This window comes from Sus scrofa, chromosome 8 (genome assembly GCF_000003025.6).
Source record: "Sus scrofa isolate TJ Tabasco breed Duroc chromosome 8, Sscrofa11.1, whole genome shotgun sequence".
Taxonomy (NCBI): domain Eukaryota; kingdom Metazoa; phylum Chordata; class Mammalia; order Artiodactyla; family Suidae; genus Sus; species Sus scrofa.
Window position 1 is genome coordinate 68,570,756 of NC_010450.4, and position 21,812 is coordinate 68,592,567.

The window sequence follows — 21,812 nt, forward strand, 5'->3', positions numbered from 1 at the left end:
TGCACCCACATGTTCATTGCAGCACTATTTACAATAGCCAGGACATGGGAACAACCCAAACGTCCATCAACAGATGATTGGATTAGGAAGATGTGGTATATATATACACAATGGAATACTACTCAGCCATAAAAAAGAATGACATAATGCCATTTGCAGCAACATGGATGGAACTAGAGAATCTCATACTGAGTGAAAAGGTCAGAAAAACAAAGACAAATACCATATGATATCACTTATAACTGGAATCTAATATCCAGCACAAATGAACATCTCCACAGAAAAAAAAATCATGGACTTGGAGAATAGACTTGTGGCTGCCCGACGGGAGAGGGAGGGAGTGGGAGGGGGAGTAGGAGGAATCGGGAGCTTGGGGTTATCAGATACAACTTAGAATAGATTTACAAGGAGATCCTGCCGAGTAGCATTGAGAACTATGTCTAGATACTCATATTGCAACAGAACAAAGGGTGGGGAAAAAAATGTATACATGTAAGAGAAACTTGATCCCCATGCTGTACAGTGGGAAAAAATAAAATAAAATGAAATAATAAATTGTTAAAATATTTGATAATTAAAAAATCTTAAAAAAAAAAAGAAATAGAATGCCTTGCTTGTCTTAGCTTTATTTCCCTCAAATTTTTCCTTTAAGTCCTGCCCCTTGTTTATATGTCCGATGTCTTTTTTTCCCTAAGACTTCCTATGCCTTGGGATAGCCTGATAAACATCACCAAAGTGTGATCAGTATTTCTACCTTGGACTTGGTAAAGGTTTATTTAGTAAAGATACCCCTTTCTGGATCCTCAACATTGTCATAAATCCAGGATCTAGGTTTAAACACACACATGTGAATGTGCAACCTTAATCCAAGACCAAGGAATCCTATTTTAAAAGGTTTCTTCAAGTAGCTTTTCCCTGTGTCCCACAATTAGCAGCGATTTAGGCGAAAAAAAAATTATAATAACCAGAGAACCAAATTTGGCTTCTAGAAGCTACTTTGTCCTTTAAAAACTACCTCTGTGATACTGGACAAGCCACTGAATTCAGTGCCTCGAGGTGCACTGGAAATAATTACATATTCCAGTTTGGCAAGTCCACCATGGTTCACCATGGTTCCTGCTGTGAGATTCACACCTGATACCTTAGGCAAAGGCCCTTCATGGGCTTGACCTACACCTGCCCCCATCCCTGTCACGCTCTTAAAGCACCTTTATACCTTTCTAATCACTGTATAAACGTCTAAGTTAATACATTAAGTCTGAGGCATGATCTACTGGCAACTTCCAACAGACACATCTTGTTAGAATCACTGAGCATTTCCTTCTGGCTCTCTCCTTTCCCCTCCTAATTATGCTGAGAATTGACATCCCTAAAATTCCAGGGAGATTTTCTTGCAAGCTAAAAGGCAAGAACTCACAGCTCACAGTCCACTTTAGAGAAAGAAAGGGTTGTCACACTCTGCAGCCTGCAATGAACTCCTCATTCCTAAGAGAACGTTAAAGCCTAACATTCATTGAATGCTTAATATGTACCAGGCACCATTTCAGGCATTTTGCACAGACATATTCATTTAATTTGCAGATTACCCGGTGACCATGATCAACATCCTCTGCAGTTTACAAACAAGTATACTTGAGGCACAGTCAACCTACATCATTTGCCCACGGAGTGGAGCTGGGCAACCAACAAAGCAAGACTCATCCTAGGGATGATTGCTTTTTCTTTGCTACTCTCGGATTCTGAATTTCACCGGAAGGTTATGTGGATGCCCCTTAGGGGGATGTGAATAGCTTCTTTGGAATCCCAGCAGCTGGCTGCTACCCCCTGGAGAGTGGCGTTTCTTCGGAGAGGGTTCGGGAGGCGGTGAGTGAGTCTCAGCCGGTGGGCGGGCGGTTGGGTACGAGCTGCCAGGCAGTGGCAGACAGTGGAGCCGGGGCGGGATCAGAACCTGTTGCGGAAGCCCGGCGGGACGTTTCTGCTTCCCAGCACCGCTGGGGCTCTGCCCTGGCGTGGTGTGCAGGTAAGAAAGGGCTGGAGTTACTCTGGCCTGGGCTGGGATCCCCGGCGCCTGCCGCTGGCTTGATGATTTGTGTTAGCGATTGAGAAGTGTTTGGATTTTACTTTTTCAACCTTTCCCAAATCCCTTCCTAGTTCCACAGCCCCTTCTCTGAGTCACAACAGTCCAGTAAGGCGACGCTTTGGTCACCAGCCTAACTTTTGGGGCTTCTCTGCCCAGGCTGTCCGGATCGTGGATGCCTGTCCCCAGGCTCGAAGTGCGGTTGGAGGGGCTGGGCGGGGGTGCTAGGGGTGGTGTGTTTTCCCCACCTTTAAAGTTCACCCTCATCAGAGCCCTATTGTTAAAACTTTTGTGTTCGGTCTCCTTGAAGAGCACAGTGGATACCATGAGTTTGCTAAACTGCTCTCTTCAACCCTGATGATTCTGAGCAATGACCTTTGTTTACCTGAGACTGCTTCTTGTGAGTGTTTTGTTTGCCAGAAAGGCTGAAATACGGTTTCTTATCCGAGGCCAGGACACCTCAGAGCCCTCAGTGAAGTCACTGGAAAGAGTTTTAGCTCTTTCTGGGAGTAAGATAGGGTTTCCATTCAATGCCAAGTTTAGCCTTTCTGCCAAACCCAACTTTTCCCCTCAGCTAGACTGTAGATATTTCCAAAGGTTTCTTTTTGTTTAAGAGTCTTAAATGTAAGATGACATACAAGAATAGGCTGGATTTTTTCCTGCTCAGAGTATTCTATTTTAACCGTGTGTTTAAATTTCTCTTTCCACTATACATCCAATCGTTTTCAAGTGATAATAACTAACGAGGGGGAAGCTGGGTAAATTGTGGTTTGTAAACTGTGGACATGTTTGCTTCCAGCTTAGATCCTAATTATGTAAACCAAAATACCTCGTATAAAATCATCTTAATAATAGTTTGAATTTGCAAAATTGCTATAAAATAGAACTATTTTCAGGAACAGAAAGCTGAGGCAATGGTATGCAGAGTTCAAGTAGTCTTTCCTCTGTTAAAAGCTGTTGTCAATCATTTAAGAGAACAGTCCTTCTCTATATAGTGCACTATTTTTAAAGGTATATATTAATATTCTTAAAAAGGAGATATTGTAATAACCTAAGATGTGTTTTCACTCTTGCCTGATAATGCTAACATGTTACTCCTATGTTGTATCTTTTGCTGTTTTATCAACATAATAGTTTTTCTAAAATCCTATCATCCAAAAAGATCTTCCTAACAGCCATTTTTTTTCTTCATGTCTGTAGGCATCTCCAGGAAAGTCTGAATCTCAAACTTATTTTTTTCTTCATCTGTCATCCATCTATTTTATCTGACATTTTTATTCTTGAGCATTTTGTGAGTATATTACAAAGTATTTAAAAGTATATATTAGATATTTGTTCTTTTATGATTCTGTTACCTCATAGCTCCCGTTAATCATACTGCTCACCAGTATCTCTTTTACAGATGTCAAAGGCTGTAGAATGCTATAGATGTAAATTTACCATTAACCAGAAAATAATCTGCTCCTGCAAAATTAGTTTATTCATTGTTCCTGGCTTTTGTGTGATTTTTGATGAAAAATTCCATGCAAATGCCTCTCTGATAAATATTCATGAACGTTTTCACTGTAATGCACTAAAATGGATTTCCAGCTGTAATAAAGACACAAGATAAGAACAACTTTGTTTCTCAAAGCTTCATACATTTAAGAATAATAATTTTGTAAAATATTACCCTCCTCATTGTGGAGAGGGGGAATTAATTTTAGGTGAGCACTTTAAAATTGTCATACATAATAAAAGAGATAAATAAAACCTCCCTTTCCTAAGATACATCTATATAGTCTTTTAATAATCTTACCTAATAGTTCTCTTAAACACATGAATTTCATGCTTGCAACCAGCCCACTGTTGACAGCTAATTTTTCTCTCCTTCCTAATCACCTTTAGTTCATTTAAAATTTTGTTAAGGTTGATTTACAGCATTGTGCTAATTTCTGCTGTACAGCACAGTGATGCAGTTAGACATATACATATCCATTCCCACATAGGTTATCACAGAATATTGAGTAGAGTTCCCTGTGCCACACAGCAGGTCCCTATTGACTATCCATTCCACATACCATAGGGTGCATGTGCCATCCCAAGTTCCCAATCCTTCCCTCTCCCCAGCCCTCCCCCTTCATTAACCATCAGTTTTAATTAAGTTCCACCTCTAGGGGGATAAAATGGCTCTTAAATGAATTTTCCAATTGCCTTGAAACTCAACATTCTGGGCCAAGAGAGTTTCTCACTCTTCCAAACCAAAAGCAGATGGAACTATATTGCCCCAGCAATGAGTTAACAGTGGTCACCACAACAGATGGCTGTTTCAAATCTGTCTCATGTCCTTCACATACATTATGGACTTTTGAGATACAAGACTTATAAAAATGAAGAGATCAGGTTCTCTCCCCTGGCAGGTTTCTGACTGGCTCTACCCATAAGGCAAATCATTTCACTTCTCCAAGATTTTTGGATATAAAAGGACGAGTTAGGACATGCTTCATAAAAGGCTTTTGCCCTCTGGGTTCCCCTGTTCCTCTGATAAGAGGGGAGATGCCCAGAGTGAGAAGGCATGGATATTCTTGTTTGCTACTTGAAAGCAGCCACCCTTAGGCAAGGCCCTGAGAATTCATAGGACATCAATGTCTCCTGTGTCAAATGGGCTCTCAGAAGGAGTGAACGGGATAGTATTGGTGACTGTGCTGGGCTATAGCACCTGACTCATAGAAGATGCATGGAGATGGTCTTTAAGGCATCCATCACTGACAAATCTAAATTTTTGCTCTGTCTCCAGTGAGGGAGGAGATGGGCAAAATGCAGAGAAGTTCCTTCTGCATGTTCAGGTGGCCACTACCAGTTTAGCTCCTATAGTATGTGACAGAGACCAGGACATGGGAGGGTCAGAGCCTCAAGCATGAGATGAATGCCTCTTTGGTATCTCCTCACCCTCCCCTCAAAGTATGTTTTTGGACACAAAGTCAACGTGAGTCAGGACAGCACAAAAATTAAACACGTCCATGTCACACACGACTGAGGAGACAAGCCCTATTCCAGTTCCCTGCCAAACTAGATGCAGCTCTCTGTTTCACATCAGGCACATTACATAAGGGACATGGGAAGAGAACACAACCCAAATACACCAGGATCGTAACTTAACAAAAGAACAAAACAAATAAAATCACACCTGAAATGCCAAGAAATTGGTTCTCTCTCAACTTTGTTGCCACTGAAAATTTAACATTTCCAAATATAACCAAGGTATATTTCTTACTTTTCTTTTTGGGCTGTTTAAGGTTCTCATTTAGGTACCTGCATAAAACCTGGCTTCCCCTGTAGCAACTGCAGACTAAGGTATCTTCTACTAGTACTAATGCACCTTTTTCTAGTCCCTCACAGAAATCTCTGTTGACCTATGTTTGCAAAGCTTTGGAGGGTCTGCCAAACATATGAGACATTACAGTTCTGGATGCTCTGGGAAACAACAATTTCCCAAGGCCAAATGAGATGGTGATAGCTAGCCTTTAGTGAGATGTCACTCTACACTCTATGTGCAGATCTCATTTAATCCTCATGATTGTAGAAACAGTATAATCATAGTCCTTGTTTTGTTGAGAAGGAAACCAAGGCTTGGAAATAATCTGGCATAAGTAAACATATTTCCCAGACTGAGGAATGAGGGTGATGAACTCACACAGTGTTCAAGTCCATGTGCTTAAATTCTATACTACAGGGCGCCCAATTCTACAGTAATAGCAGTTTACAAAGTACTTATTTCTGCATATGCCAAGCTCTTCTTAAAAAAAGAAATGCATTCTTAGGACGAAATACATATTACAGGCTTAATTGAAGTTTTTCATAAGGGGAAATAGGAAAAATCAGTTACTCGTGAAACTTTTTCAAATGTCTGTACCTGAGTCCCACCACTGGACACTGGTCTGGAGTTGGGGTCTGGGTGTATGTACGTTCATGATTCTGAGTGAAAAGAATCCATGCGATTGCTCCTAGTGGAAAAAAAAAAAAAAAGTGGTCCCGACCCACATTGCTGTTTGCATCCATAGACAGAAGAAACTTAAATATTGTCTGGGAAAAGGCATATTTAGAGAAAATGGAACAAGAGGATAAATATTTTATAAATTTAGTCTCTGTACTAGAGTTTATTGCCTGTGGCTATAAAACTCAATACAGAAAAATTCCAGATCAAGAGGGTGCTTCTCATATTTTCTGGGAAAGGATGGCAGGGATCTGTTCATTTTGCAAACTCTTCCTCTGTGCCATCTCAAACATCCTGTCTCCTTGCAAAATTGAGACATTTAGAGAAGTGTCACCTGTAGTATCCAGGGTCCCTCTGAACTGTCATAATTTCCTGTAAAGTAAGGGATCTCGTTTAATGGTGTTACTTAAAGACTTTATTTAATTGAAAGTACGTATTTCAAGTTTCTAAAATTTCCTTTTCCCTTTCACTCCCTGTCCCGGCAATCTTGGCACACTGTCAAGTGAAAGTGGGCTCTTATAAGCAGAGGGTAACATGCTGGAACTAACAGGAGCCCTCCAGGAGAATTGATAGCCTAATGCCCTTGGTTCCTTACGCATAATCTTCTGGTCTTCTCTCTGGAATCCCCCATCCTCAACAGGTTTGCAAGGTAATTTGTCCTTGGGTGGTCATTTATATCATTTGTCTCACCACAGTGCTCCTTCATGCTTCAAAGTCTTTGGCTAGAATCCTGCCCCTTTGAGGGGATTCCCTTTATCTCCACTTCTTTCATCTGGAAAAGCCACCTAAATGATCTCTGACCCATTGTGGGACAGATGCTTCTTCCAAAATAAGCAGCCCTGGGGTCTTGCTGAAGACTAAGAGGAGCTTGCCTAAGTACCCCTATCATGAGTTTGCTTCTCTTGATATTTTGATTATCAAGTTTTAGTAACTTCTGCTAATTCAAGTTTTGCTATGGATGCAGGATCTTGAAGATTCTATAGTCTGCAAGCCTGATGACTTTCAAGTTCATATGTAGCTCTTACTCCTCTTGTCCAAATGTCCCTCCATCCTCAGACACTCCAAGCTTGGTTACTTACAGCTTTTGCACCTGCTGTCCTCCTGCCCAGGAACCTCGTCGTCAGAGTTGAAAAAGCAGGATTCTTTCAGCCCCTTCAGCTGTAGGTCTGGTGTGCCTCCCCTCGCCACTTGTCATTACAGTATCCTCCCATCTGTGCTGGAGCCCACTTGCTGCTGAGACCACCTCCATTTCCCTGTTTACTTGTTTATGGTCTTACTCTCCAGGAAGAGAATCTAATCTGCACGAGCTTGAACTTGATGCTTGTAATATTAACTCCTGCCTCAATGCCTAGAATGATCTGGCACATAGTGGAAACTCAGTAAATATATATCTTTGGTGAAAATTTCATTTCCATCATCCTATCAGATTCTCCTGCATCTTCTGTGGGTCTAATCAGGCTGCTAAAATTTCAACCCTAGGTCTCATTCTTCCTTTTGTGCAATTTCTTTTTCTCCTTTCCACTGATCCTGCCTTATCTATAAGAGCAATCCGCACATATATTTTCATTGCATGTGGGAGAAAACATTTTGAAAAGCCATTTATTTACCATTGGCTGCACTCTTTTAATATACATGCAGATTCCATGGTATCTGTGTATGTTGATTTTTAAGAATAATCTGGGTCTGAGCACTAAAAAATAATATGGTACAAAATTATATAACATTTACTTTTTTAGTAAATTAAATCCACCCATTCTGATATTTTCATTTGCATAATTTTTCAGCTTTAAAATAGTTTATTTTTAAAGTGTGTATAATATGTAATCTTATATAAGTGCCCAAATTAACATATTATATTGTGATTAAATTCTAATTCTTCAATATCCTTTATCTCACCCACTCCTTTTTCTCCTCAGCTTCCAAATCACATGTTAGCAACTAAGTGTTATTATTCTAGGTTTGCCTGTATTTTTACAATCATTCTCATACATATGCATACAAACACACTCGTGTGTATATGCATGCACCGTCATTTCATCGTTTTTCAAAAATGCCATTTTGTTTTAATCATTAATACCTTTGAAAAAGCCTCCATTTGCAACTACAACTGAAAAAATTAAAATTCTAAATGTCTGTATACTATCCCATGATATGAATAATAAAGAAACAAAATTCAACCTGTCTCCCATTTATAAACACTTAGTTTCCAGTGGGTTTTATTTGTTTAGTGTCATCACAAATTAAGGCTATAATAAAAATAATTTATAAATGTTTTTATATCTAAATTCAAGAGGTAAAAATATTTTCAAATTTTAATGTCTTTTGTCATATTGTTTCTAAAGGGTTCCAAATACTCACATTTTCACCAAAAAATTATGAAACTACTCTTAACTCATGTCCCCACAGCCAGAGCTGTTGTAACTTTAAAAGTTTTAATTGTTACATTAATTTGAATCTCAATTGTGAAACAATATCTTTTCATGTTTTTTAATTTTTGTGTTTTCTCTTATGTAAACTGTTGAATCAATATCCTTGTTAATTTTTCTGAGTTGTCTTTGATGAATTTAGTGTTTGATTATTGACTAACTCATAATTTCCATATTTCCTACTGCCCTAATTCATAATTTTATTATGCACATTCAACTTTTTAACTTTTATTGTGTGAATTTTAACATTTTAGCATTAATATGATTTTCTCTATTCCTAGATCAGGCATATAGTTGTCCAGATTTTACTGACTTGAAATTTCATTTTTGTTTCATTTTTTAAGTTTTTAACATTTGTACTTAAATGAATCTAAATTTAATTTTCAAATTTTTCATTTCTATAACTCTAAATTGCTTTATGTTTGCCATATAACAATTTTCTGATACTTTAAAAAGCAAGTCTTCCCACTAATCTTCCTCATAATTTTCCTGGCTCTTCTTGGGCATTTATTGTACATGTATTATTTTCCTGATTTCACTGTATTATCTTTCTGTGTTGTCATGTAGCTCATTGAATTTCTTTTAAAATAGCTGTTTTGAATTCCTTATTGGGTAAATCATAGATCTCCATGTCTTTTGGATCAGTTCCTGGAGAATTACTGTGTTCCTTTGATGGTGCCACATTTCCTAAATTTTTCATGTTCTTTAAAGTCTTGTGTTGATACCCTCACCCTGGAGTCATCTCCTCCAGTATTTGTTGACTCACTTCAGATGAAAGCTTCCATCAGCCCTGCCAGGGTTGGAGGCTTTTGCATACCTCCTGTAGGTTATACCTGCTTCAGACTTCTTGCTTTTCGTGGCAGAATCCTTAAGCTGATTACATTCTCTTGGTTCTGCCAAGCCAGGCCGAGTGTTGACAGTCTCCCTTTTTATTCCCAAGGGCAGTGCTAAATGCTCAATGGTCTCTCACAAGTCCACATATTTGGGCCAGCTTATTGTTTGTGCCCAGTAACTTCTGCAAATGTTCCTCTACTCACCAGTCTGTGGAACTCACATTGGGAGCTGGTCACGGGGTTGATGGGGTTGTGTGTGTGAAGCATGTGGAGTACTAGGAGTATCAGGGGGCCAGTTGGGGAAATGCACAAAAAAAAACTTCCCCAGTGGCTTATAGGCAGGTCTCTCATAGAGTCTGTGATGCAAGAAATAGAATTCCTATCTCTTTTGAGCCCTGGCTGCTGTCCTCCCAGATGCTCATTGCAGTTCATGACTCAGTATTCTGAATGGGGCAAGAGATGAATGGCCTTTTTTGGCAGCATCCCATGAAGCTGGGGAAGTTGGGTACTCGCTCCAATGTTCAAATTCCCCCCACCCCCAGCAGAAAATACAAGCCAAGAAGTGTTTCTTGGGACTAAACTGTGCCTCCTGGGGAAAGGGTTGTATGAGCCATGTATTGATGAAGATGTGGCGCAATGGACTCTTATTTAGTTTGATCACTATGGAAAGCAATCAGATTTGGTTATTTTTTTTCTTTTTAGGGCCACACCTGCAGCATATGGAGATTCCCAGGCTAGGGGCGAATGGAGCTGTAGCCACTGGCCTACACCACAGTCATGGCAATGCAAGATCTGAGCTGCATCTGCAACCTACACCACAGCTCACGGCAATGCCAGCTCCTTAATCCACTGAGCGAGGTTAGGAATCGAACCTGTGTCCCCATGGATACTAGTCAGATTCATTTCCACTGAGCCATGATGGGAACTCTTAGATTTGGTAAAGTTTAAAATGTAAGTGCTTGATATATGTGCATAAGGAAATATGTGTAAGTCTCACTGTCATAATGTTAATTACAGTATTGTCTCTAATTAAAAAATTAAAGCAAATTAAGTCACTAGAAAATGGGTAAATAGTCATATGATGAATACTACAGCTAGGCCAAAGAGCAACTGCTATGGCTTCATTAAATGGAGACATTCTGGAAGGATTTGAGTCCTGCTCAGTCATAACTTGAGGTAGTTATGTGTCCTGTCTCTACTGCAGCTTTGTAAAACATAGACAATAATACTTACCTCAAGAGTTAAGTATAGAACAAGCAAAGTATTTAGGACAATGGCTATTACACAGAGAGAACTCATTAAAGGTTAATTATTACTGTTATTATTTGGACAGTAAAAAAAATGAGCTAGATCTGTCTAGGTGTACATGGAAGAAACCTAAAAACACTATATTGAATTCAAAAGAAAAAAGTTACAGAATACGCACTATGATAACTGAAATCAACAGTAAACCAAATTCCTACAAATCAATACATGTTAATGCTTTCCAGTATTTGTAGGCAGAATGTAAAAATAAAATGGAATCATACAAAATAAGTGCATCATAACAATCACCTAAAACTGAAAGGACCAAGCATTTATCAGAGAATGTTTCATTCATAAAAATAAGTCTTTCAGGGAGTTCCCATCGTAGTTCAGTGGATTAAGAACCCATTAGTATCCATGAGGATGTGGGTTTGATCCCTGGCCTCGCTCAGTGGGTTAAGGAACCAGCGTTGCCATGAGCTGTGGCGTAGGTCATAGATGTGGCTTGGATCTGGCATTGCTGTGGCTGTGGTGTAGGCTGGCAACTGCAGCTCCGATTCAACCCCAACCTGGGAACTTCCATATACTATAGATGTGGTCCTAAAAATAACGTAAGTCTTTCAACAAGTAAAACAGATATTAATACTGTCAATACATAAGTCTGACCCATAATACTATTACCCTTATATCGTAAATGTTTCAAAAAACCCAAAAAGATTAAAATGAAGTAAAAATTTAAAGCTAAAAAATTTAAAATTTAGAAATCAAATAACAAATGTGTGAAGTTTTATAAAAATGTAAAAATGAAATATTATTTAATCAAGATCTCATGTAAACAAGAAAAATACTAAGACCTCATGTATTAATAGACATTAAGATTCATGAAAAAGCAACTGCAAAAGAGAAAATATAAATGGTTTAAAATACATACAAAAATTCTACCCTTCACCAATAATTTGTAAAAATGTTCATTGTAGCAAAAACACAATTTTGTTGATCTCTCATGTAATCAAATTTTTGAAAAATTATATTAGCGAAATGGGCCTGCATATGTTGCTGGTTTGACACTAAAATTTTTAGATAATCTCAAAATAATTTGAGGAAGATATAAAATAGTACTTAGTCATCAGGAAAAAATTGATATACACTTTTAATATAAGTTTATGTCTGTTTCACTGCTAATAAATAAAAACTACTGAATAAAAAAAACTCCATAAACAATAATGTTTGGTTATATCAGTACATACTTAACATTCATTGCCCTTAGGGTACCATCCAAGTCTCTATTATGGCTGAACAGGTGCATTTTGGTTTGGTCCATACCTATAATTCCTTATAGCTTTCCTTGAACCATGCTACCTTTCCAGCTCTAGGCTTTAGCCACAGTGGATTTCTGCCAGGCTCTTTCCTCTCGGTTTTGGTGAATACTAATTTCTGCAATTCTCACTGATGTCCTCCCACCCCACCTGCTTAAATATGACATTCTTCAGGTTTTGATTTAACCCCTTGATTTAATCTTTCCCCACAGGAGGCCTGCACAGTCAGATTAGACAAACCTATCTGACATACTTGTCCTATTGTTCAGAGTCCCCAGTCATACAACACACCATCCTTAGAGTTACTTGATTAGTGTTTGTCTTCTATGCAGGACTGTAAGCTTTATGCAGGCTGGTGTGTCTGAGTATTGTGTTTCGTTAATAGCAGAACATACTGAATGCATGCATGAATTAATGTGAGTAAATGAATGAAAATCATAGAAAATATGCTGGCTTGTTAATAGCTTGGGTTCTATAAGGTTTTACAATTAATAACTTCCTTTTTTCCCCACCCGAGTTTGGAACTCTAGAGATATATGCAGAAGTGAGGCAAAGAGACATCAAAATATTAGATTTATACCCTCCTACACCACTGGTAGGAATATAAATTGGTACAACAGCTATTGAAAACAGTATGGAGGTTTCTTAAAAAACTAAAACAGAATTACCATATGACCCAACAATTCCTGGGTATATATCCAGAAAAGACAGAAACTCTAAATCAAAAAAATATAGGCACTCGAACGTTCATAGCAGCACTATTTACAATAGCCAAGACATGGATGAAACCTAAGTGTCCATCAACGGACCATTGATTTAAGAAAATGTGGTGTGTGTGAATATATGCGCATACATATATGTGTGTGTGTGTGTATATATATATATATATATATATATGAAAGGACATTACTCAGCCATAAAAAGAGTGAAGTATTGCCATTTGCAGCAACATGGATGGACACAGAGATTATCATACTAGGTGAAGTAAGTCAGAGAAAACCAAATATTATATAACTTATATGTGGAATATAAAAAATGCAAATGAACTTATTTACAAAACAGAAACAGACTCCCAGACATGCAAAATTATGGTTACCAGGAGTTCCTGTTGTGGTGCAATGAAAACAAATCCAACTAGGAACCATGAGGTTGTGGGTTTGATCCCTGGCCTCGCTCAGTGGGTTAAGGACACAGCGTTGCCGTGAGCTGTGGTGTAGGTCTCAGATGTGGCTGGGATTTGGCGTTACTGTGGTTGTGTTGTAGGCCGGCAGCTGTAGCTCTGATTAGATCCCTAGCCTGGGATTCTCCATGTGCCATGGGTGCGGCCCTAAAAAGCCAAAAACCACAGAAAATTATGGTTACCAAAGAGGAAAGGTGGGGGAGGGATAAATTAGGAGTTTGGGATTACACACTACTATATATAAAACAGACAAAGTTTCTACTATAAAGCTCAGGGAGCTACATTCAACATCTTGTAATAAAGATGGAAAAGGAATCCGAAAAAGACTCTCTCTATTCATCTGAATCACTTTGCCTTACACCTGAAACCAATGCACTATTGTAAATCAATTATATCTCAATTTTAAAAACTAGCTTTGTTACTGACAAAACTGCTCTTTGAGAATGTGGTGAGGCTGTGGGCAAGGGGATTTGTTCTGAAAGTTATTCCTAAATCAGAGAGAGTTTTCCACTTAATTTCTCAAACACAGGGAGAAAACCCAGTTCATAAAATTTTTTATGAACAGAGTATGATTCTTACAGACAGCAAGTTCCAAAAGAGCAATAAAAAGCCTAGAGATTAAGTTTGGTTTTTTCTCGCAAATTCCCTGATTCTTACCAGAAGAGTGAGTGAATGAAGCCTCAGAAGACTCGACTGAGAAAAATTCTCTCCCTCTGGAAACATCAGAAGGAAAGAATATTATCTGCACGTGGTGGTAATTTGGGTTTTCATTCTTTGTTTACATTTTCTGTATTTTCAAATGATCTTTTGATCACAAAAAATAATTCTTAAACATGGTTGGCAACAGTAGTTTTCGTTACTTATTTTCTCCCAAGTGTTAGTTGAGCCAGTGGCATATGTCGATATTCACGTAAAACTGCAGGTCTCATGTGAAGGAATGAAAGAAGTACCTAATGGAAAAAGTGATCAATTTCTTAGGAATATCTAAAGGAAAAAAATCCCTTTAATGATTCACAACTGCATGAGAACAGCCTCTCATGTGAGAAAATTATGTTTTACATGAAGTGATGAATACTGAGACTTTCTTCACAGTACTTTGGTGATGTGGCCAGTATTTTCACACTATTTCCTTTTCCAATATTTTCACACTGTTTTTCCACAAGCAACCAGCAATCATGATTTTTATTGGAGTTAAGAGCCAGAAAGATCATTAAACATTCTTTTTAATTTTATCGATTATCAAACTACAGTGTACAAATATTAAATCATATAACTTAGGGACAGCCAAGATGAGGAATCAAATTTATTATCTTCCAACTTTTTCTTTTTTTTTAGGGCCACACCTGTGACATATGAAGTTCCCAGGCTAGGGGTCGAATCGGAGCTATAGCTGCCAGTCTATACCACAGCCACAGCAACGCGGGATCTGAGCTGCGTCTGAGACCTACACCACAGCTCATGGCAACACCAGATCCTCAACCCACTGAGCGAGGCCAGGGATCAAACCCGCATCCTCATGGATACTAGTCGGGTTTGTTTCCACTGAGCCACCACAGGAATGCCTATTATCCTCCAACTTGATGTCTTCTCTGCTTTAAAATACTGCCACTCACCATAGTTTACAACTTTTGAAGATCTTGTAAAGGAGGAAATGCAGGCAAGTCCAGAGCAATACACCTCCCAATAAAGAAAAGAAAGAAAGTTTGCATTCCCTGGAAAACTTCATGAGTAAAGCACTGTGGGTGGTACCACCAGGTCTCCTAACTTGTTCTCTATGGAATATGTTATTAAAATTGAAAGTACTTATCTCTTATGTTCAAATATTTTTAAAACCTACCTTTCAACCTTGTGTTGGTGGGGTTAGTACTCTGTTGCAAACAGTTGTGTTGTTTTCTACGCAAGTGAGTAACAAGGGTTATACTTCAAAAATTAAACTAGAGCATGTCATTTTAAAATTGCTATTTGGAAATAGGAGCAAATGTACGTTTATTAAACAGAATCTGATAACACTCAGTTTCAAGGCTGGGTCGTTTCTTGGGTTAGCTTTTTAATTTTTTTTTTTTTTAAGGACCTAAAGAGGGATTTTCAATTTTGTGTCCTCATCAAGGATACCTGTGTGTTCCAAAACATTCAGTATGAACAGAATTTTAATTTAGCTTACCAGGCTAAGTGCAGTAACATTTCCGAGGATGGTTATTTTGGTAAATATGGGCAAAAGGGCCTAGAAAATTATCTTCTAACCGAAGCTACAGAAAACAATCTGCCATTGATCTGCAGAATATGTTGTCTGGTGTTTAAACATCTAGGGACTGTTTGATGAAAGGATTTTTTAAATATGCTGCAGTTGTAGCCTTGAACATGATAGAATTTGATAACTAAAAGAATCACCTTACAAAGCTATGATCCACAAGCTGTGTTCTCCTGAGTGTAAGCTCATGTTTATACCGAGAGTTCCAAACATCAATTATTAGACATTGCAGGTTTTACATTTGACAAATTCTTATCTTTCAGGTGAAGTAAATACAAACTCAATTAAGAATAAAACTATAGTCACACATTCCTTAGTGGGCTTTACCTAAATAGAATGCCAAAATTTTGGGGGAAAATTTTTCCACATTTTTTGTTCATTTTCAGTGAGAATAATTATTTTATAGACATAATTCAAACTGTTTTCACATTAGCATCTCCTTAGCTGGGAAAACCAATACTACAGTGAGTTTTCTTTGACCATCTATGCAAGATATATACACACCTAGAAAATAAAACTCTTGAGTAGTATAAAAGGAAAATTTTATCAGTAAAAGTTGACCAAGTGTGAATGTAATAATTGCAGAAGAAACAACTTGATAGATGATAAATCTCATAGCTGTAAGTTATAAAAGAAGGGATTTAAGAAAGCATTCTTTCTAATTTAAATGCATTATTCATTTGTACTAGAATAATCGGAAATGCAATTACAAGTTTATTTTCTTCTTCCCACAACCATGCCATCTAATGTGTTATTTTTGTATATCAAATATGAAGTTTAGCCCTAGGTTAAAGCACATTCTTCCCTTTAGAAAGGGTTGTAAATTTTTAAAACAATATCTAGGTTATATCCAGGGTAGCCAAATTAAAGGATCTATGTGTAAATCTGAATCTCCAAACTGTACAGACTAATAAGAATAATGTCACACAATATACCATTCCCATTAACCAGACGACATAGACTGCTACAAAGTTATCTGTAAGCAGAAAACAACAACGAAGTCACTGATTCCCAGTAGAGATATTTCTCAAGGTCTCCCCATTCCCACCCTAATCCTTTGTGGGGAGTAAAGTGGATCCGGGAGAAGGGGGAAAACAGCTTTGAAAAAAGAATGAGAGAAAAAGGAGCCTAAGACTGTACTAAAATTATCTCCAGAAAGAGAAATTTCACCCTATGGGCAAAAATACTGAAAATAGTACTTGCATATTTATAAGTATTCTTTAATATCAGTAATGTTTTGTGCTTTTAAGTGTATGAGTTTTACACATCTTTTCCTAAATGTCTTCCTATGTATTTCATTTCTTGATTCACTGCAAATCCGTTTTTAAAATTTTATTAAAGTTATCCATTGCCAATATATAGAAATGCAGTTGACATTTGTAAATTGACATTATATTCTAAGACTTGCCAAATTATTATTTATAGCGGCTTTTCATATATATAGCATTTTCTATGAACACGATCATTTTTCTATGGGAATAAAGACAGTTTTAGTCCTGGATCTGTATGTCTTTTGTGCAATGGCCATACCTGCAGTACGCCATTAAAACAGTGTAAGCGAGGGCTTTGCCTGTTCCTTATTTAAGGGTACAGTTTTCAATCATTTTACCATTAACTATGATAGCAGTTGATGATTTGCTAGATGTCTGTTATCATGCAGATGAAATTCTCTTTATTCCCAGTTTTAAAAATTTACGTAGCAATGAACACCATTTTCTACATTCATGAATTGGAAAACTATTAAGATTTTAATTCTCTTCAAATTGATCTGTAGATGCAACACAATCCCAACAAATATTAGCACACTTTTTTTTTGAAGAAAATGATAAGCTTTTAATGTATATGGAAAAGCAAAGGGCCTAGAAGAGACAAACTTTTTTTTTTAAATGAACAAGTTTTTAGCACTTAAACTTGGTTTTAAGATTTATTGTAAAGCTACAATAATTAAGACAATGTTATGGTTTAAGCACAGAATATAGATCAATAGAACACAGTAGTGCAGAAATAGACCCATACTTATTTGGTCAATTTATTTTAGACAAAGTATCCAAGATAATTCAATCAGGAAAGGATAATCTTTTGAATAAATTATACAGGACAACTGGATATCTCTAGGGGAAAAAAATTTACCTAGACCCTTACCTCACACCATACACAAAAAGTAGACCAAAGTTGAGCACAGGCCTAAACATATGAGCCAAAACTATATAACTTCCACTAAAAAATAATTTGTGTAAAGATTTCTTAAATATAGCACAAGAAGCACAAATCATAAAAGAAATAAAATTAGTTTCATCAAAAAATTAGCTTCATCAAAATAAAAAAAAAAAACCCTTTTGCTCTTTAAAATACACAATTAAGAAAAAGAAGCCACAAGCTAGGAGAAAATATTTACACAACATATTTTAAAAAGGGCCCATATTAAGAAGATATATAAATTTTTACAACTCAAGAATACAAAGAATCACAAATAAATTGGCAAAAAATTTGGACGTTTTTAAAAGAAGGTATATAATAGCCAATAAACACATGAAAAGATGTTCAGAATCCCAAGTTTTATGAAAAAAAAAAAAAAAAAAAAAAAAACCCACACTAAATTCTATACATACCTCTGTAACATGCACTCTCAATGGGAGTGATATCACCTCCCAGAGGGTAAAAACTTAGTCTTTGGGGGAGGTGAAAAAATACTTCTCTTTTTATGTATAAAACTTAAATACATATACATAGGTATAATAGACAGACATACACAATACCTAAGGGACAGTATTAAAATTTCATGGTGGGTGATTAAGAAAACAATGTCTAAAATGGCTCAGGGTAGGGGGTAGACAAAAATGACAAAAAAAAAAAAAAGTTTAAGAGGTACTGCTCTGCTCAAATGTTCCACTAAATGAAATTAAAAAGATTGACCAAAGTAAAGTGTTGATGAGGGTGCGTAGGAACTGGAACTCTCACTCATTACTGGCAGGAATACACAACAGATCTGTCACTTGCAAAAACATTGACATTATATCAAAAGTTAAATACACACTCAACATGTGACTCAACATTCCCATCCCTGGATATTTATGCAAGAGAAATGTAATCATTAGACCACACAAAGACTTGCTCATGAATGTTTATGGCAACATTATTCAAAATAGCTAAGAAGTGAAAACAACTCAAATGTCCTTTACCTGGTGAATGTACAAACAAATCTGGAATATCCATACTTTGAAATGCTACTCACTAATAAACAGTAACCAACTATTGATATATGCAAAGCATCAATGAACCTCGAAAACATTAAGCTAAGTGAAAGAAGTCAAGTCTTAAACATATACTGTTGGATTTTATTTATATGAAATTTTAATAAAACCAAATAAATAGCAAATCATAGTTGCTTAGGCTAGGGCTTGGGAGAGGAAATTTACGGAAAAAAAAAGCACTAAATAACCTTTTGGCATGACAAAAATGTATATATTTACTGTCATGACAGTTACATGACTATAAGCCATTGTCTAATGCATTAAACTGTACACTTAAAGTGGATGAATTTTATTGCCTATAATTTTATTGCACCTAAATAAAACTGTAAAAAGAAACACATAACTCACTGAAAAATAGAAGAATCTCTAAGTCTATACTGAAATAAGTAAAAATTTCTTTATAATAGATTGCTAATTAGTAAATATAGAAGACACTGCAGAATTAAAAACTCACAATTTGGCAACCACCATTGTAATAACTGACTCAGGCACCAATCATCAATGAAGGTAAACCTGGTGAGTGAAGGTTTAATGACTGTATCAGTTGTCTAGGACTGCGGTTAAGTTAACATATTCCCATGAATTTAGTGGCTTAAAATAAATTGATTCACAGTTCTAGAGGCCAGAAGTCTGGAATCAAGGCGCAAGCAAAGCAAGACCATGCTCCCGCTGAAAGTTCTAGGAGAGGATCCTTCCTTGCTTCTTGCCAATTTCTGGTGGTCCAAGCACACCTGGCCTGCTGCAGTGTAACTCCAGTCTCTGTCTCAGTCTTCCCATTGCTGCCTTCTTTGTGTGCCTGAGTCTAAGCCTTCCTCTGCCTTTCTCTTAGGAGGTCACCTATTATTGGCTTTAGGGCCCATCCTAAATCTGGGATGATCTCATTGGGAGATCTTTAACAATATCTACAAAAGCCTCCTTTTCCAGGTAAGGTCACACTCACGGGTCCCAAACGAATCTTTGCAGAGTCACAATTCATCCTACTACAGTGCGAAATAGGTATTTACATGATCTCAGAGCATCTCCCAGAATATATTTTTAAGAGCAAAGGGCAAAGAGAAACTTCACCATGGAGAAACCTGGCAAGTGCAGTCCACCTCACCTGTGATAATACAGTCCATAGTGTATACTCCCTTATGTGCTGTCCTGGGTACAATGTCACTCGTATGGTACTTCTGCCAAAAAGGCAGAATGCAACTAATCCTCAGGAAACATTAAACAAACCTGAGTGAAGTAACATTCTGTAATACTTTTCAGAAAGTCAAGGTTATGAATGATATGAAGGGAAGATATAAAGACACAACCAGAGAAAAACTTTAGATCTAAAGGACGGTGTTGGGAGGTGTGATATTTGAATAATATCTATAGATACAGTATTTTGTCGATAATACCTTGATTTTGATTATTGTATTGTGCTTCTCTAGGAGAGTGCCTTTATTTTATGGGGAGTGCATACTAAGGTACCTAGGAACATAGGGATTTATATCAATAACTTACCCCCCAAAAGTTCAGAAAATACTATGTATATAGAAAGATAATAATAGATGTGGCAAAATGTTAGCATTTGAGGAATCTGAGTAAAAACTATATGGCAGTTATTTGTATCATTTGTATTATTGTGTTAGTTGTAACATTTCTGTAGGCTTGGAGTTACTTAAAAAGTAAAAAAAAATTAAATAAAAATTTTGAAAATGCATACTATACACGGTTCTAGAACCAGAATGTTAGTCTGGCTGGAACAATAATGTCATATATGCACCGTTTTATATAAGCTCATCGTTAGCAATAGATCTAGCAAACTGGCTGGCTTTCTAAAGTATTAGTGGTTAGAGAATAATCACTGTATATCAATACACGATCACTGTATTTGTCAACCTGTGAACAAGCTTAGAAAAAATAAAATTTCTGGACTGTTAAAAATTATTACAGTTGATTTACAATGTTATGTCAATTTCTGCTGTACACAGCAAAGTGACCCAGTTATACAAATATATACATTCTTTTTTTCACATTATTCTCCACTATGTTCCACCACAAGTTATTGGATATAGTTCCCTGTGCTATACAGCAGAAGCTCATTGTTTATCCACTACAAATGAAATAGTTTTCATCTATTAACCCAAAACTCCCAGTCCATCCCACTCCATCCCCCTCCCCCTTGGCAACGACAAGTCTGTTCTCTGTGTCCATTGGTTTGTTTCTTTTCTGTAGCTAGGTTCACTTGTGCCATATGTTAGATTCCAGATATAAGTGATATCATATGGTATCTGTCTTTCTTTTTCTGACACACTTCACTTAGTATGAGAATCTCTAGTTCCATCCATGTTGCTGCAAATGGCATTATTTTGTTCTTTTTTATGGCTGAGTAGTATTCCATTGTGTGTATGAACCACATCTTCTTAATCCATCCATCTGTCAATGGACATTTAGTTTTTTCCATGTCTTGACTGTTGTGAATAGTGCTGTGATGACCATAGGAGTACATGTATCTTTTTTAAAATTTTTTATTTATAGAAATATAGTTGATTCACAATATTATATTAGTTTCGGATGTATAATATTATATGTTTCAGATGTATTACATATTTTTATAGATTATACTTCCTTTAAAGCAATTTATAAATATTGGCTATACTCCCTATGCTATACATTACATCCTTGTATCTTATTTTATACATAGTAGTCTGTACCTCTTTAATCCCCTAAACCTATCTTGCCCCTCCCCCCTTCCTTCTCCCCATTGGTAACTAGTTTGTTCTCTGTATCTTAGAGTCTATTTTGGTATATTCATTTTTTTGTTTCAATTTTTAGATTCCACCTATAAATGATAACATACCGTATTTGTCTTTCTCTGTCAGATTTATTTCACTAAGCCTCCAGGTCCATCCATGTTGCTGCGAATGGCGAAATTTCATTTTTTTTATGGCTGAGTAACATTCCATTTATACCACATTTTCTTTATCCATTCATCTGTTGATTGACACTTAAGTTGCTTCCATATCTCTTGGCTATTACAAATAATGCTGCTATGAACACTGGGATGCATATATCTTTTCAAACTAGTGTTTTCACTTTCTTTGGATATATACCCAGGAATGGAATTGCCAGATCATGTGGTAGTTCAAATTTTAGCCCCTGAAGTTTTTTTGTTTTGTTTTTTGTTTGTCTTTTTGCCTTTTCTTGAGCAGCTCCCGTGGCATATGGAGGTTCCCAGGCTACAGGTCTAATCGGAGCTGTAGCCACTGGCCTACGCCAGAGCCACAGCA

The 21,812-nt window shown here is 36.9% G+C and overlaps 1 protein-coding gene across 3 annotated transcripts in view; it reads left to right on the top strand.

Moving 5' to 3' along the window:
* Window positions 1,409-21,812, top strand: part of NPFFR2 (neuropeptide FF receptor 2) — a 71,231-nt gene continuing 50,827 nt past the window's right edge. Inside the window, exons 1-2 of one of the 3 annotated variants that reach the window (XM_021101422.1) lie at window positions 1,877-2,020; window positions 3,278-3,368. The gene's annotated coding sequence lies outside the window, so the exon portion shown is untranslated. The other 2 variants (XM_021101421.1, XM_021101420.1) reach the window with 2 other exon arrangements.